At 36.1% G+C, this 16,490-nt stretch overlaps 1 protein-coding gene across 2 annotated transcripts in view; it reads right to left on the bottom strand.

Moving 5' to 3' along the window:
• LOC129235924 (elongation of very long chain fatty acids protein AAEL008004) overlaps positions 1 to 16,490 on the bottom strand; it is a 69,888-nt gene that overhangs the window by 27,839 nt on the left and 25,559 nt on the right. The window contains exon 1 of one of the 2 annotated variants that reach the window (XM_054870009.1): positions 2,607 to 2,778. The exons of the other annotated variant lie outside the window; for it this stretch is intronic. The gene's annotated coding sequence lies outside the window, so the exon portion shown is untranslated. Of the gene's footprint in view, positions 1 to 2,606; positions 2,779 to 16,490 lie in introns of those variants that run through there. 2 annotated transcript variants of the gene reach the window in all.

Raw genomic sequence — 16,490 nt, 5'->3', positions numbered from 1 at the left:
CAACCAAGATTTTTTGGCGGAATTTTATATAAAATTCTCTCATAAATATTAATATATGAAATACGTAATTATTTATAAGTTTTCTACATTACTTTATTTATAAAAAGTGAGAATTTTTTTTTTGTAATTTTTCGTATATTTTATTGCTCATTATATTTTGTTTTACACAATTTTATTTATTTTTATAGATCATTGTCTAACATAATGCAATATAAATTCAAATACCAAACTTTATTTTCAAACTTTCCAATCAGAATTATAGGCTGGCCAACCGAGGAGGCCCACTTGGACAAAGAATCGAAATTCGTCCATTGTGATACTATACAGGAGTGGAAGGAACAGATGGAAAATAACCAAACTGGTAGAAAAAGGAAGAAGGGGCCTTTGATTAGAGAATGACGACCGACAGTGGTTAATTACTTTTGTATTAACCCCTTCAAGTTACAGATGAATTTCACGAGGCGTGTTAATTTAAACCAGAAATATCCGCAGGTGTAGCAAAAAAATGAGAGCCCAGATTTCTAAATTTTTTCTTAAACAAGAGCAGGGCAGCTGAGAAGAAGGTTCTGAGATGATTCCACCTCATCCTTCTGCAGAAATGACTTGAAGCAATCCTAAGTCTCACCGCATAGACAACTAACGGAAAATGTCCGGTAAGGATACCTACCGAATTTGAGAGCTGCAGCTTTGTTAGCCTTGGAATTTCCCTCAAGCGCTTCCAATCTACTCGTGGCTAGAAGAATCTCACAACTTAAACAAGGAATCTTGCGCACTAGCCCAGCGCTCGCTGAGCGGCGGCCCGAATTGCCGCTTGGCTGTCGGAGCAGATATGTAGGTCCTTTACAGAAGTCATCAACCACTCCACTGCTTTCTTATTGGGTATGGGAATAAGTTTCCGTCCTTTTTTAGCCAATGTGAAGTATGTGGCATCGGAAGCCACAACTTTACTCCATCTTACCGGCGGCATACGGATTCCTCTGACGAAAAATTCGAGTCCTTTTGACTTGATCCATTCATTGAGCCAGTTTGCGATGCTCTTGTAAGAAGTGAACCACTCTCCAATAAGGGCTAATTGCATTGAGGGGAACATATGGTAATTCGAAAGTGCAACGTCTGGGGAATACGGTGAGTGAGGCAAGGTTTGTCTATTCAGTCCTTCTTAATATTTCTGGACCGATTTAGCAACGTGTGGCCTGGCGTTATCATGCAGCAAAATCAGTTTGTCATGTCTACCATCCCTTTTCGGCCGCTTTTCTTTGAGAGCTCGATTCAAATGCATTAGCTGCAGACGGCAACGATCGGCAATGATGGTTGCAGATGGTTTAAGGAGTTCAAAATAGATGACACTCTTCTGATTCCACCGGGTGCACAACATAACCTTAGAAGCATGAATATTTTTTTTGCGCTGTCGATGGACCTGGTTCACCTGGCAGGCTCCAATATTTTCGACGCTTAGGGCTATCATAATAGATCCATTTTTCATCGCCAATGACGATGCGATGCAGAAAACCTTTTTTTTCTGCCGTTCAAGAAGCATCTTACGCCAAACGTCTCTCGATACTTCTCTCCTTCAATTGATGTGGCACCCTGCTTTTTCGGTCACTCCCATCGCGTGCAAATGTTTACTGGCGATTGATCTGTCAACATCCAACTCTTTAGACATATCATCAGGGGATCGACATGCTTCTTCATTAATATTTATTGTAGTTGAGTATCTTACAATTTTTTTGATGCCCCTTCGCGATTTGTATCACTCACTTCGAAATTGCCCCTTTGGAAGGGTCGAAACCACACACTCAGATAAAAAGGATTTTTACGCTTCAAACGAATGTCAAATCGGGACCTCAAATATATACCTTCAAATCAGCGACACCTCTTTCACGAAGGCGGAAATTTATTCCCGTACCCAATAATTGTGGCTACCTCTGCTTAGAAGACACTACAGTGATCCAGAAGCCTAAATTTGAGCTGAATAGGGAGCTCTTTGCTGTATACTCCTTTACCACCTCTTCCGCCCAACTTCGCGCCATCTGTAAACATGTTTGCCATGCCATGCCTCCGAATATGGATTTTCATGTACATCTTATTGTTTGTCGCATTTTTATCAGTAGTTACGGCGATAAATAATTTTTTTTAGTTTTTTCTACAAACAAATTGAAATAATCTATAATATTTTTGTCTACAGAATTATGACCCAAAAATTTTGGGCTGTTTTTATTTCATTCATTTCATATTCTTTCCAGAATTTTTACCCAAAAAAAAATATTGTGAAGCAGAATTTAGGATCGTCCCCATTTCGAATCTAACGATCAGAAAGAAGTATTTTAATTAAGACAAAGTGATTTTTTTAGAACCTATCCCGCAACCCTCGCTATTGGAAGTTTTTGAGTTTTTAACAATTCCAACGTTATTTAGCATCAGAATAATAGGTGTGCATATCAAATTAAAAACCTATTCAATTAGCATCCGAAGTTATATCGACAGTCACAATTTACTTCAATGAGATAATAGGTATTGATGCACCTACACGAATTTGTTATTTAATATTGTAATATTCATTGTTTACCAGATTTAGAAATTTATTGATTAATATCTCAATTGCTCACGTTGGCAGTTCATTGCGCTAGGACGTAAAGTTGGCTCGGTTTCCTTCATATTTCTTCAAATTGAATGCACATATGTAAATCTCGCCTTTATTGAATTATTATTGCATTTACATATGTAATAAATATTTGATAAATTAATTTATTAATTCATTTATGCAATAAATATTTGATCAATTTATTATATTTGGCGTCTCTCACTTAATTCATTGAATTATTATTTATTAAATTTGCATTCATCTTTTATAGAAGAATACCGTTTGCGCTCCCGTACAATGCTTTCAAAAAACATGTAAGAACAAGAGGATGCAATGCCGGCGCATTCCGTTATTCATACTCAGCTGGATTATTTCATTACGCAAGCAAACTAACATTGGTTTGTTGTGAGGGGAAATAAGCTATGTGAATTTAGTTAACGGAATCTACCGGGTGTAACTCTTGGTCGTTTATATGTTATATACATACATATGATCAGATCTGGAAGTAAATTAACTATCAGTTAACAGTCAATATTTTAGCAAGCTGATCAAAAACTGGCTTATTTGAGACAGAGTAAAACATTCACTATTCAGCAAAAAATGCATTTGAACAAAAAATGCGAAATTTTTCTGAGCTTTTGCTTGTGTGTGTAAATAAAAAAAATTATTTTAGATAAATATGCGAAAATTACCACAAACTCTTCCTGCGTAAAAAATACAATGATACTTATGTAGTAAATTGAAAACTTTGAAGCCGTTTTTCTTAACATTTTGCCCTCTGCGATGAGGACACTGGCAGCAAAAGAGGGATATGTTCAAAGTAATATAAATATGTACATGGCAATTAAAAATTTTGTGAAAACAAATATTTGAAATATTTTTGCTACATTCGTTTTATGGGAAATTTTGAAGATATATTTTTTCACACTGTCAAAATTTTGGTGGAGAAAATATCTTACTTGCCAATACACAAATCTACTTGTATTATCGTCATAAGTAAGATGGAAGATTTTGCGCCTTTATTTTCAGTTTTGGCAGCCAGAACATAAGTGCTATAGGTGGAGAGCACTGTGTGAGACTAGTCCAAACTTTCATTGTAGGGATGCTTAATATGTAAAATAATATTTTTATTGTATCATACTTCCATTGTAAATGCATTTAAAGTAATCAATAATTAAAACAAATAATTAAATTTCATCAGTCATCGACTGCCTTCCGAACCATACGGTCGTTTCCACAGCGAAGTTGTGTTTTCTCGTCAGTGCGATTATTCTTTTCTCTACTTTCCAATTTTCTCATTTACTTACTAATTCGTGTGATTTTGCCTCTGCTGATTAATTGTTTTTGGAGTGTAAGCCGAAATGTCCCTAGAGGGACCTCCACTAGGGAATAACAGGTTTTCCTTGTTATCCCCTAGTCCCCAACCAAAGAGGAAAAAAGCAAAATCAGTAACTACAGAGTTTTTTCCATCTTTACCAACAGTAAAAAAAGACAACCCAAAATATCTCGAGGTAAGTGCTGTTGATAATAATAAGCCCCTGAAGAAATATTCGTGTTTTGCAGTGCATAAAGCCCTGCAAAATATAAGCTCAGAACCTATGAAAATCACGGATTTAAAAGATGGAAATCTTTTATTAATGGTGAAAAATTCCAATATTGCTAAGAAATTTCTGGCAACCAAACATTTAAATGGAATTTGTAAAGTTAACATTGACCTTCACAATACCCTTAATTATTCCAAGGGCACCATTTACGCTCCGTGCTTAAATGAAATACCAGAGAGCGAAATAGTGGAAAACCTTAAAGATCAAGGAGTAGTTAGTGTTTATAAATTTCAGAAATACAATGAGGGCAAATCATTTCCCAGCGGAGTTGTACTCCTTACATTTGATTCTTACTATCTTCCAGAAAAAATCGATGTCTCTTGGTATACAACTAAGGTAAGAGCATATTATTCCAATCCAATGAGATGCAAGAGCTGCCAACTGCTTGGGCACACAGCTAAACGCTGTCAGAAAACACCAGCATGCGATATGTGCGCTCTTCCTCCCCATCTTCCAGTACCTTGCACTCGAATCTTCTGCGTAAACTGCGCTGGAAACCACTCCGCTTCCAGCAAGCTTTGCCCAAAGTATAAGCAAATGAAAGAGATTATTGTAATAAAAACTGACAATAAATGCTCAATGAGAGAAGCAATAAGAATACATAAATTGCAAATTCCACCTCAACTCAACGAGTACTCTACTTCCTTTTCTACTGTAACTAAAGATTCTCTTATTTCTTCTCCTCTCCCTACTGCAGCTACAAACAAGATATTAAATATTCAACAGCAAAATAACTCCAAAACTTCACGACTTCTTCCTTCACTCTCTAACAATATTTCAAATAATCAACAACAAAGTGACAAACAAACCTCTTCACCACCTCTTTCCATAGCCGAAAATTGCATTTCAAGTAACCAACAACAAAGTAATACAAACCTGTTTTCTACATCTCTATCCATAGTTACAAACAACAACAAAAACAATCAACATAGCTTTAACACTAACAACAGTGCAAGCCTTAATGCAGAAAGCAACAGTCACACTAATATAAGCCCTAACCTCTCAAATCAAACTATAGCACCAATAAATTCAGTCGATGACTTAAATAATTCGAAATTTTCTTCATACAATATTTCTACATTAAATAAAATATCCCAATCCGATTATTTATCTGATAATATCTCAGATTAAACAATGAAAATTTTGCAATGGAATCTAAATGGTCTACTAAACAATTATCCAGACCTTAACATTCTCATAAATGAATTTTCTCCCGATATTATTGCTCTGCAAGAAACACACCTCCCACACAACAAAACAGCTTTTTCCCCAATCAAGTACAATAGCTATTTCCACAACCTCCCTCAAAATTCTTCATGCAAACAAGGCATTGCCCTTTTTGTAAAAAAATCTTTCGCACATAAAGCTATCCCCATTTCATCCAACATCTCCGCGTTAGCAGTTGAAATAGACATTGGCTTTAAATTGTCAATTATAACCTGCTATATTCCGCCCAATCAGACTTTTAATAGCAGGGAACTTCAAAATATCCTAATCTTATTTCCCCCTCCCTACATCTTTCTCGGTGATGTCAATGCCTGGAGCCCACTTTGGGGCTCTCCATCAACAAACCGTAGAGGCGAAATAATTGAAGATATTGTCCTATCCAACAACCTGATCGTCCTTAACGACGGTTCACCCACTCACTTTTCCACTCATGGCTCCTTCACCCATCCTGACATTATCCTCGCTTCCGCCTCCCTAGGACCCAAATTGTCATCCCGAACACTTGACGAGCTACATAACAGTGATCACTTCCCCCTAGTTACTACCCTCAACCTACCGATCCAATACCAAGTTAAGCTTAGAGCAAAATTTTTAACTGACAAAGCGGACTGGCCTAAATTCCTCTCTCTTTTGGCAGATACATGTAGCAGTAAGCCATCTTTGCATAATATAAACGCTGAGGCCTCATCCATAAAACCATTAATCAGATCCGCTGCTCACATTGCCATCCCTCAATCCAGATCAAAACAGTTTGCTACAAGGCTTCCTTACTGGTCTACTGTTCTCTCATCCCTAAGAAACCACAAACAATCATTGTGGGTCAGTTATAAACAAAGAAGAACATTAGACAACCTTGTAAGATTTAAAAAAGCGAACGCTGTATTTAGGAGAGAGTTAAAATTAGCAAAACGGAAAGCATTAGAAACACGTACGGCCAAAATCACTCCGGCATCTAGTCCCAAGCATATTTGGACAGACATAAAATCGTTCACAGGATCAGGCCAACACAACCATATACAATTCGTCCACTCCCAAAGAGGTCCGATCTACAGTGCACAGGATATTTCCGAAGAATTTGCAACCACTTGGAGGGATTATTCACATTCTTCTAATTTCCATACAAATTTCAATACCGTAAAGAACAAAATCCTATCTGAACCCTACGACAACACCTTTCCCTGCCTTAAAGCCATCCTTTCTGATTTACCAATTACGATAGAAGAATTTGAGACTACAATAGGCTCAATGACCGGCAAAACCCCAGGAGCGGACAAAATCCCATATCCCCTTCTCAAAAATCTCCCATACAATCTTAGAAACAGACTCGTAAATCTCTATAACAACATTTTCAACCAGGGTATTTATCCGCAGGCCTGGAAAACTGCAAAGATTATTCCTATCCTTAAACCTAATAAACCCAATACCATTATTTCGAACTTCAGACCTATATCCTTACTCCCCTGCATGTCTAAAGTTTTTGAAAAAATAATTTCAACTCGGTTACTGTGGTACGCTAAACAAAAAGGTTTCATATCGGACAATCAATTTGCGTTTCAAAGGGGTCTTGGTGTGATTGATCCACTTCTATATTTTGAACACTTTGCCTCAACCGCTTTATCCTCTCGAAAACACGTTTCAGTTCTTAACCTAGACTTCGAAAAAGCTTTCGATAGGATAGGTCCTCATATTGTTCTTCGGCAATTAAAACGCTGGAAAGTTGGAAACAAAATGTACCATACAATTAAGTCTTTTTTACTGAACCGCAAATTCTTTGTTAGTATCAACAATTACAATTCTAATATTTTAAAATTACACAATGGCATACCTCAAGGTTCCCCTCTTTCAGTAATTTTGTTCATCATAGCTTTTAATGAAATTACTTCCTTAATTTCCCCACTCCCATCTATTAGTCATTTTGTTTACGCTGATGACCTGGTAATTTTCTCTAACCTAAACGACCTTTCGCAGATAAAAACTCATTTTCTAAATATTTTAAGTCAGATCTCTGAATGGTCTAAATCATCAGGAGCCAGCATTGCTTTGAACAAGTGTGCAACATTCCACATCTGCCGTAAACATAAGTGTATCTTCCCTTCCCTTTCCGTTTCTAACACTATAATCCCCCACACTAACACTCTTAAGATACTCGGCGTTGTTTTTGACAAAACACTTACATTTAAAGACCATTGTAAATATATTAGAATAAGCTTGTTATCTCGATTAAATATTATAAAATATCTTTCGTCTAAACATTTTTTTGTACATACTTTAACCCTAATAAATATAACGAAAGCGTTAATATTATCAAAAATTGATTTCGCCCTGTCTATATACGGACACTGCGCCAAAAATCATCTAAAACTACTGCAAGCACCATATCACACAGCCGCTAGACGATGTATCCGGGCTTTCCCTACATCCCCAACCAAAGCTGTCTTAACGGAAGCAGGACTACCAGATATCGCATCCAGAGTATTGAGCAAGACGCTGATGTTAATACCAAAAATTATGCACTGCAAGAGCAAACTTCTATTCAACATAGTCGAAAGGTCGTCACAGCTTACAATGCAAAGCAAAAAGCCGTCGGTCCTGTCGCGATGCATCACACTCGCCAAAGAATTGAACATCATATCGACTCCGATCCTTATGAGAACACCAACATACCCTCAGTGGGTTTCCCTCAAATCCTGTTTCTATAACAAATTATTCTGCCTTAAAAAAATTGAAACAGCATCGGTCGAATACATACAGCACTACAGCGAAGCTATTGAACCTTTTCGTGCAGAATGGGATTTTATATTCACTGACGGATCCAAATCGGACACCAGGACAACATTTGCTGTGACAAATAGCGACGGTGCCACAATTTCTGTCGGTGCACTGCCTACATACTGCTCAGCTTTCACAGCAGAAGCAGCTGCACTGCATGAAGCAGTAATGTTTGCCTCCCAAACGAGCAAAAAACATCTAATATGCAGCGACAGCAAATCCGTCATCGAAGCCTTGCAGAACCCAAAAAACGATATGTTACTCATCAATATGATTAGAAATATTATATATGAAAAGAAAGACGCAATAAAAATTATGTGGGTTCCTGGCCATGCTGGAATCAAAGGCAACGAAGTTGCTGATGAACGTGCAAATAAAGCACGGATGCAGCCATTACATTTCTTTAACCACTTCACTCCTAAAGACCTACGGAGGTATGCGTCAAATTATTTAGCCGGAAAACTCACGCATGATTGGGCCGCCTATCATCACTACTACAAATTAAATAATCCCCGTGGAACTAAACCGATTTTCCCATCTGACTCTCCTTGCAGAGGTATCAGAACTTTTGTGCGTCTACGAATCGGACATTCAATTCCAACTCATAGTCATTTACTAAATGGAGCCTTGAAGCCGCCATGCTCATACTGCAATATACCAGATTTATCAGTACAACATCTCCTGGACGAATGCCCTGGCCTAAGTCAGATCCGAACAACAGTTTTTGGCAGCAGCAAACCCTCTGACCATCTGAAAGTAGCAAATTCAGATAATATTGACGCTTTCCTTAAATTTCAAATCTTAGCTAAACTAAATATTTAAAATTATTGTTACTTTCATCCTGAATAACACAAAGTTTTTGTTTGTTTTTTAATACTTAATCTAAATTATCTCTAAATTATCTAAAATAGTCTTATAAGTATGAATCTCGAGCCGAAGGCCTTAGTAGCCAGAGTTCTTGTAAAATTTTAGTGTATTGGTTATTTATAACTATTACTCTTACATATAAATAAATAAAATAAATAAATTAAATTTCATACTTTAAGCACTTCTGAAAAACTAATTTGTCACCACATTATCGAGTTGACACGATCCCCTGCTTACTGTATGTCATACACAAGCGCACAACCAAGACGAACATAAGGTCTCTTCGACTCGCAAAGCATTAGCAAGTGGCGAATAGACGAATCAACTGGTATAAATAAACATATGTTAGTAGTACTGAAAAAGATCAGCTAAAAATTATATTTTTTGGATGCACTTAATGAGTATTAGTAAGACTGCATTCATACTGGGAGACATTTGTTGCTTCAACTCGTTACTTGTGATGCTCGTTCAATACCGTTTCTTTCAGTTCTCGTTCTCCTCAGTATTTTTGTTGGCTTTAGACTAAAAACTAACAATTGCAAGATGTGTTGACGCAACGGGAATATCAAACGAGAATTAGCAGAGAGAGTTGAAGCAACAAAAGTTTCCATGTATGGTCGCGGTACAATGAAATTTGCCCAATATCAAAAAAGAGGCTTGGCATTGAAAATAGTGAGTTATACTAGTTTTATGAAGTATAATCTTATTCACTAGCGGCGAATATTGCTCGATAGTTTTCTTCTTGCTTTAATGTGGACTAACAAGTGTTTGACTATCATTTTTAGAATTCCCATGCAGCCAAATGGAAAGGATTCTCCACATCTCAGAGCGAACGTCGAATTACTGTTCGAGGGCTCACAGCCTCCTCTCCACGCGATCAATCATAAGTGAAATAATTAATAACGTTTTGATAATGTAATTTCAACGTTATAATTACAATCACTAATAATTATTTTATCGTTTGGCTTTACCACACCTAAAATGTTGTTGCTTAGTTTGCGATAATCACTAATTTTGTCTTATCATTTTTCATTATGAAATGGGTTACCGAATGGCAAATCGTTTAAATTTTAGTTAAGGAAAGATAACAATGTGAATATCGTTAAAATGTGTTAGTCAATTCTACTACAGATGATAGCGATCTTGACTGATAGGAATTCCTGAGACACTTCTGCAAAAATTGTATGTAGAATTGATCTACTTCCACGATGCTCTGCTTTCTCCAGGCTGATTAATCTGTTACTTTTTAATACGCATGCACTTCTTTGAAGAATTTCCTAATCAGCTCGTAGCGTTTTTTATTCCGCGATTTTCACATTCGAACTAGTCACCATTCATCTAAATTCCTGCCCCTTTGCTCTCTTACATTCCTGTCTTAAGTTTGTGCTTAGTTATTTCAAGTGTCAACTGAACGTATTACTGTGCCCCTGCTTTTTCTTTTGGGGCAGCTACAATATTTAACCTAACTTAATAAATACTTCAGTTAAAGGTACATTTTTTTCTAGCTGACTAAATCTTACAATAAAAATTTAAGTTACAATTGATTTGCCTTAAAAGTGAACTGCATGCGTTTTACAACCCACATTGCCTTTAAGGGGTTAGGTGGGTTTCAAAATTTCAAAAAATCGAATTTTTTTTTTTGCTTATCTCATAATTGAATATGTTGAGAATATTCCTTTAAAATTTTAAAACGATCCGAGTCATATTCTAAGAGATATAGCCTTTGGATTGGCAGGTATATCGAGGCAGCTGCTTAGCTATTAAATCTTCAATCGCGTTTTTCTTGAAACTACATTTTTGAAATCGGTAGTCACGATTTCTCGAAAACTTATGAACCGATCTCTTTCAAATTTTGCACACTTCTTCAAAATAACATTATCTCGTGCTTGAACGAAGGAATTTTTTTTTTCTATTCCAAGTAATTTTTCAAGGGCATGAAGGGTGCAAATTCTACTCAAAAAATTCTACTTGTTTTCAACGCCGCCAAAAATGTAATTTTTGTTTTTTTTTTTCCTTCGTCCAAGCACGAGTTTGAAACATCTACTAACAGAAAATTTTTTGTTTTTGAATTTCAGATGAATCTGTCATGAGTTATCCTGACTACGCCGAGAGAACTTTTTTTTGAGGGGTCATAGGAGACGACGTGTCCACGCCTTAATTTTCAAAATTTTTCAATGAAAATTTCACAAACTACTTATAAAATATGTATCTTTTATCTGTTGATTAAATAAAAAAAAATTCATAAAAATGTACCTATTTTGAGCTTTTGAAACCCACCTAACCCCTTAAATAGCTTCAAACAATAAAATGCGAACAAAATAATTTTCAGAAAACGTTCTACTATTGCATTAAGTAGAGATTACAAGTTTGAGCAACAATTATTTAAATGCTTGTTTTTTATTAGTCAAAATTATTATAACGGCAATAAGTGTGAATGCTATGCTGGTAAGATCAGCTCAAATGCGGTACAATTAAAACCACGTAAAATAAATGATGTAATAAAAATTTAAACATATCATATTCGGCCATAAAAATAAGGTGATCCAAATACAAATACAAGCACAAAAACAAACACAAGGGGGTCGCCATAGCCAAATGGGTTGGAGGGTGATTACTAACTAGTTTAGGTGGTAGTGCACAGGTTCGAAATCCGGGTATGAAACACCAAATGATAGTAAAAAGTTCTTTCTACTAGCGGTCGTCCCTCGGCAGGTAATTGGGGGATTCTGCTGTTTCCGTGGCGCCGCAATCTTATGGTGGATTCTTATAGAACTCGACAAAAGAAAACGAAATGAAGGAGTAAAATTTTTTGATATCTCGCTTAGTTTTCGAGATATTGAATAAAAATACTGTGGATTGCGTAGCCGGAGTTGGACTGATGAGGGTTATTTTTTTGAAGCGCGGCCGAAGGCGGCCCAGACCAAAAGAAGTACTACGCAAAAATACTGTGGATTGCGTAGCCGGAGTTGGACTGATGAGGGTTATTTTTTAGAAGCGCGGCCAAAGGCCGCCCACGCGAAAAGAAGTTCTACGCAAAAATACGGTGGATTGCGTAGCCGGAGTCGGACTGATGAGGGTTATTTTTTTGAAGCGCGGGATATCGAAAAATTTTACTCCTATATTTTGTCTTATCTCGCCGAATTCTATCGAAACTGAAGAAAAAATTATTATTATTATTATTTTTTATTTAATATCTTGAAAACTAAGCGAGATATCAAAAAATTTTACTCATTCATTTCGTTTTCTTTTGTCGAGTTCTATAAGAATCCGCCATTAAATAGCGGCGCCACGGAAACAGCAGTATTGCCGGTAATTGTAAGTCTCCGAGTGTATTTCCGCTATGAAAGAGCTCCTCATAAAAAAACATTTGTCGTTCGTAGACATCGAGGCGCATACCACAAATAGGAGGAGGAACTCAGCTAAAAACCTAACAGAAGTGCACGCGCCAATTATTTTATTTGGACAGCCATTAGTAGTACTCTGGTATCAACTTCGGTCTGAAAGACAATGAAAGTGTTCTGGAGGGCTGAGCGACGGTTGAATTACTATTTGCTCATAGTAGATAGATTAGACATCCAAGCTGTTTCTCTTCTCTAGCTTACATGCATCTATGTAAAAAAAAAAATTAGTTTTCGAGCTCTAGAGTAGTTTCGGTACATAGTTATTATTATGTGAAATTCTCGTTGAATCTGTAATGCACTGGCGTGCAGTAGTTCATTGATCACTTCGAGTTACTTTCTAGCGTTCCCACGACAGTCGGTTCGAATTTATATACGGCCAATGCATATACATACGGTATTCCACATACATGTAGGGGGAATGTTTGTTCTGTATCAACTACAACGACAACAGCAATTACTTTCTAGTTATTCAAATAGTTTTTGTAGTCTTAGCACTACTCTTATTCTTCTTGCTTCCCCATAGTGCACATACATATATGAGTGAAAAGTGCAGAATCATTAGTGGGTGTGCATAGAGCTTCACTGGCACAAACTACTACCGTACTTTGTGGTAGTTGTAGAATGAAAGCGGCTCACTTCTCCTTTCCTTCATAGAGTTATCTTATTTATTACAGATAGAGAGAGGGGAAGAGTAAATTTACAATTTTCATTTATTTTCATTTCATATATTTGTGTGCATATATTTTTGGCGCAATTTACAAAACAAAACTTGGCATAAAAAGTTCAAACGGCCATTGGACCTAAAAATTATTAACCACATTTCAATTGAACTCTTTGTTGGCCACAAGTAATTGATGACCGAACACTTTGAAATGCCTACAAAGAGGAAATTAAAATAAAATGACGAGTTAAGTACTTTTTGCAATGCAAAATTAAGTGGAAGTGTTCAACACTTCAACAGTAGATTAACGCGCAACGTCAGAGCTGCCTATGTGAATTAAAAAAAAAAAACAGCTTTACTAAAAATTCACACACGCAAATATACATATATACATGAATACTACTCTAAATGGAATTCCAAAGTATAAAATTAAAGGTATATATATTTTTATGCGTGCCTCGCATTTCCGCGCTGTTTTGCCCCTTCTTTTTTTCACACCAACACGATTTCGGCCAAATCAATTCACGGCACGTTCATATATGATATGCGTATATATGTATGCTATATATGTTATTTCAATTTTCAAAAAAAATAATCTTGTTCCTTTTATAAATAAATAATTTAGAAGCTACTGCCTTCTTTGGCGGCACTGCCTCAAAATGCCACTTAAATTTCAACTCACTTTTTATTTTCCAAATTTATCTTAATATGTACTATTTACAATTACACATTTAAGTTTGTGTATCGATAACCCCGTTAGGAAAATCACTGAGGACCAGTAAATTTAGAAACTTCATAAGTTTCACTTACTACTCTGAATTCTACAAGAAACTGCTGATTTGTGCGTGAAAATAAGCTGAGAAGCGATAATTTTATCAACGTTTTATTTTGATTGTAGATGAGAGAGAATTTCGTAGTGAGTGTTTGAACAAATTACACAAAATTCTCTGTGTACGTCAGCCTTTCGACGGCCGCCGTAGCCGATGGGTTGGTGCGTGACTACCATTCGGAATTCAGAGAGAACGTAGGTTCGAATCTCGGTGAATGACCAAAATGTAGAAAACGTTTTTTCTAATAGCGGTCGCCCCTGCCGTGAAAAAGCTCCTCATAAAAAAGATATCTGCCGTTCGGAGTCGGCTTGAAACTGTAGGTCCCTTCATTTGTTTCACAACATCAAGCCACATACCACAAATAGGAAGAGGAGCTCGACGAAACACCCAAAAAGGGTGTATGCGCCAATTATATACATATTTATATATGTCATCAGCCTTTCAATTTGTAACAAAAATATTTAAAGGGTTTTTCAATAAGGGCGGGTAGATGTTGAAATGGAATAAAATGGCGTTTGCTGTGTGGCACGTAGCGCCGTCCTGCTGGAACCACATGTCGTCTAGGTCCATATGGTTCAATATGGGCCATAAGAAATTGGAAGGGCCACCACGTCTATCGAAAAATGGGCGCAATGCGCGCAACGTTTGCGTTAATGAACACTCATTTTGATAATAAAGTTTTATCATTTAAATGTGCTGTTCAATCGTTTAACTTGCCATGATGATTTGGCATAAACAACTGAATAGTAAACAAAAGATTTGACAGATATCACCAAAACAAAATTGCTGCCACAGGGCGCCAAAATCGACCCGTGCCAATTGAAAAACCCTTTACATAATTTGTCAAATAGCATCTCAAATTGAAAAAAATAATTATGTATATTTTAATTAATTTGTTTATATTTCTCAAATTTATAGTCCCTTAAAAAGCGCCGCACTAAGTTGTCAATCACGCTTTATTTAATAGCCCTATGCTCGTGTCACAATTGACCAGATCAAGCTACAGTTCCAATCAGGAAATTTCTCTAATCACCTCATTTCCCGCAGGGAATGCACACGAGTGTGAATGTATGAATACATAATTTTGTATACTATCCTGTCTTGCGTGTGGTTGCAGTTGGCAGCCGGCAAATTATGCAAAGCTTCACGCACTCGTGTCGCATTATAATAATTTAACAAAGCTTTGAACATAGTAACAATGAGTGAGCCACCAAATGTGTTTATGTATGTATTGTATTTCTGAGAGATTCAGAATGTGAAGATTCTAAATATTATATATGTATGTATGTATGTGCTTTTCGCTTGACAAAATTCCTAAATAAGCACAGCGGGATGCAATGAAGGTCTAGGCATTGCCTTTTGACAGTTTTCTTTGTGTTATGACAGATATGACATAGTCATAGAATGCGCATATGTACAATATGTGTGATGCTTATTTACATATTAGTAACAGGTGGCGCAAAATTAATCACCCTATCAATCATATTTGACACTCGTGAACTAGACAGCTGCCGTACACAAACAGACAAAGACAAGCAATGAGTGTGTAAAGGTCAGAATAAAGATTTCCATCACTCTAAATCTTTTTTTTTTGCTTTTGGAAAAGTTATTCGATAACAAAGTTGATGATTAATTTTTGATTTTTTATGCATGTGTTTTATATTTCTATACACCTACACTTAAGTGCATATTATGTGCGCTAAAATTATTAAAAAGATTCGTATGTATGTACGCACATATAAATGCCTTAAGAATAAAATAAAAAATGCCTATGTTTGTATGTGCATGGAGAAAAATTGGCAGATAATTAGCATATGAATCCATACTAGGTATGTAATACCGTGATTAAAGTATCATTTAACCAAAATTGTCATGATGTAAAAAATTGCTATAGCTATTCATTTGTGGAACAACATCAAGATGCACGCCACAAAGAGGAGGAGGAGCTCGACCAAACACCCAAAAAGGGTGTAAGTGCCAATTATATATACTTGTATATATGTAGAAGTACATTAATTGTATTTAATAACAGTACAAACATGTAAAATTGAGTTTAACAATGCTTTACGTGAAGTATGAAAATACAAATTTATTTTGTATAAACAAATATGTCAAAATATGGAAACCAACAGGTATTCAACTTGCCTAATTTAGTTGGTTTTCTAGAAGATTTAAAGACATGATTGCCTTTAGAACATTTAATCTGAACGATTTAATAAATTTGTATTTATTTTAGAACAAGTATTTTGCTTAGATACGGTAACAGCCTCCTCCATACATACGCCCTCTGTCTACGCTATGTAAGGAGGCAGCCACTAAAACCTAGCCAAACGTAATGTACTTACACATATTTTTTTATAAGCCAATTATATTTTATTTGTTAACGAAAAGCTAAATAAACACAATAAATCTCTATTTTGCATTTTCGTTAACACAAAGCTGCCCTTAACCATGTGGAATGGAGTTACTCATACGAGTAGGTACACAAAAATTCTAATGAATTTGTTTGCCATTTTTCATATAGGAAACAACTTTTTAATATACACTTTT

This window comes from Anastrepha obliqua, chromosome 1 (assembly GCF_027943255.1).
Source record: "Anastrepha obliqua isolate idAnaObli1 chromosome 1, idAnaObli1_1.0, whole genome shotgun sequence".
In the NCBI taxonomy this organism is placed as follows: Eukaryota; Metazoa; Arthropoda; class Insecta; order Diptera; family Tephritidae; genus Anastrepha; species Anastrepha obliqua.
The sequence above is the reverse complement of the archived record's forward strand: the minus strand, read 5'-3'. Positions and strand labels throughout refer to the sequence as shown.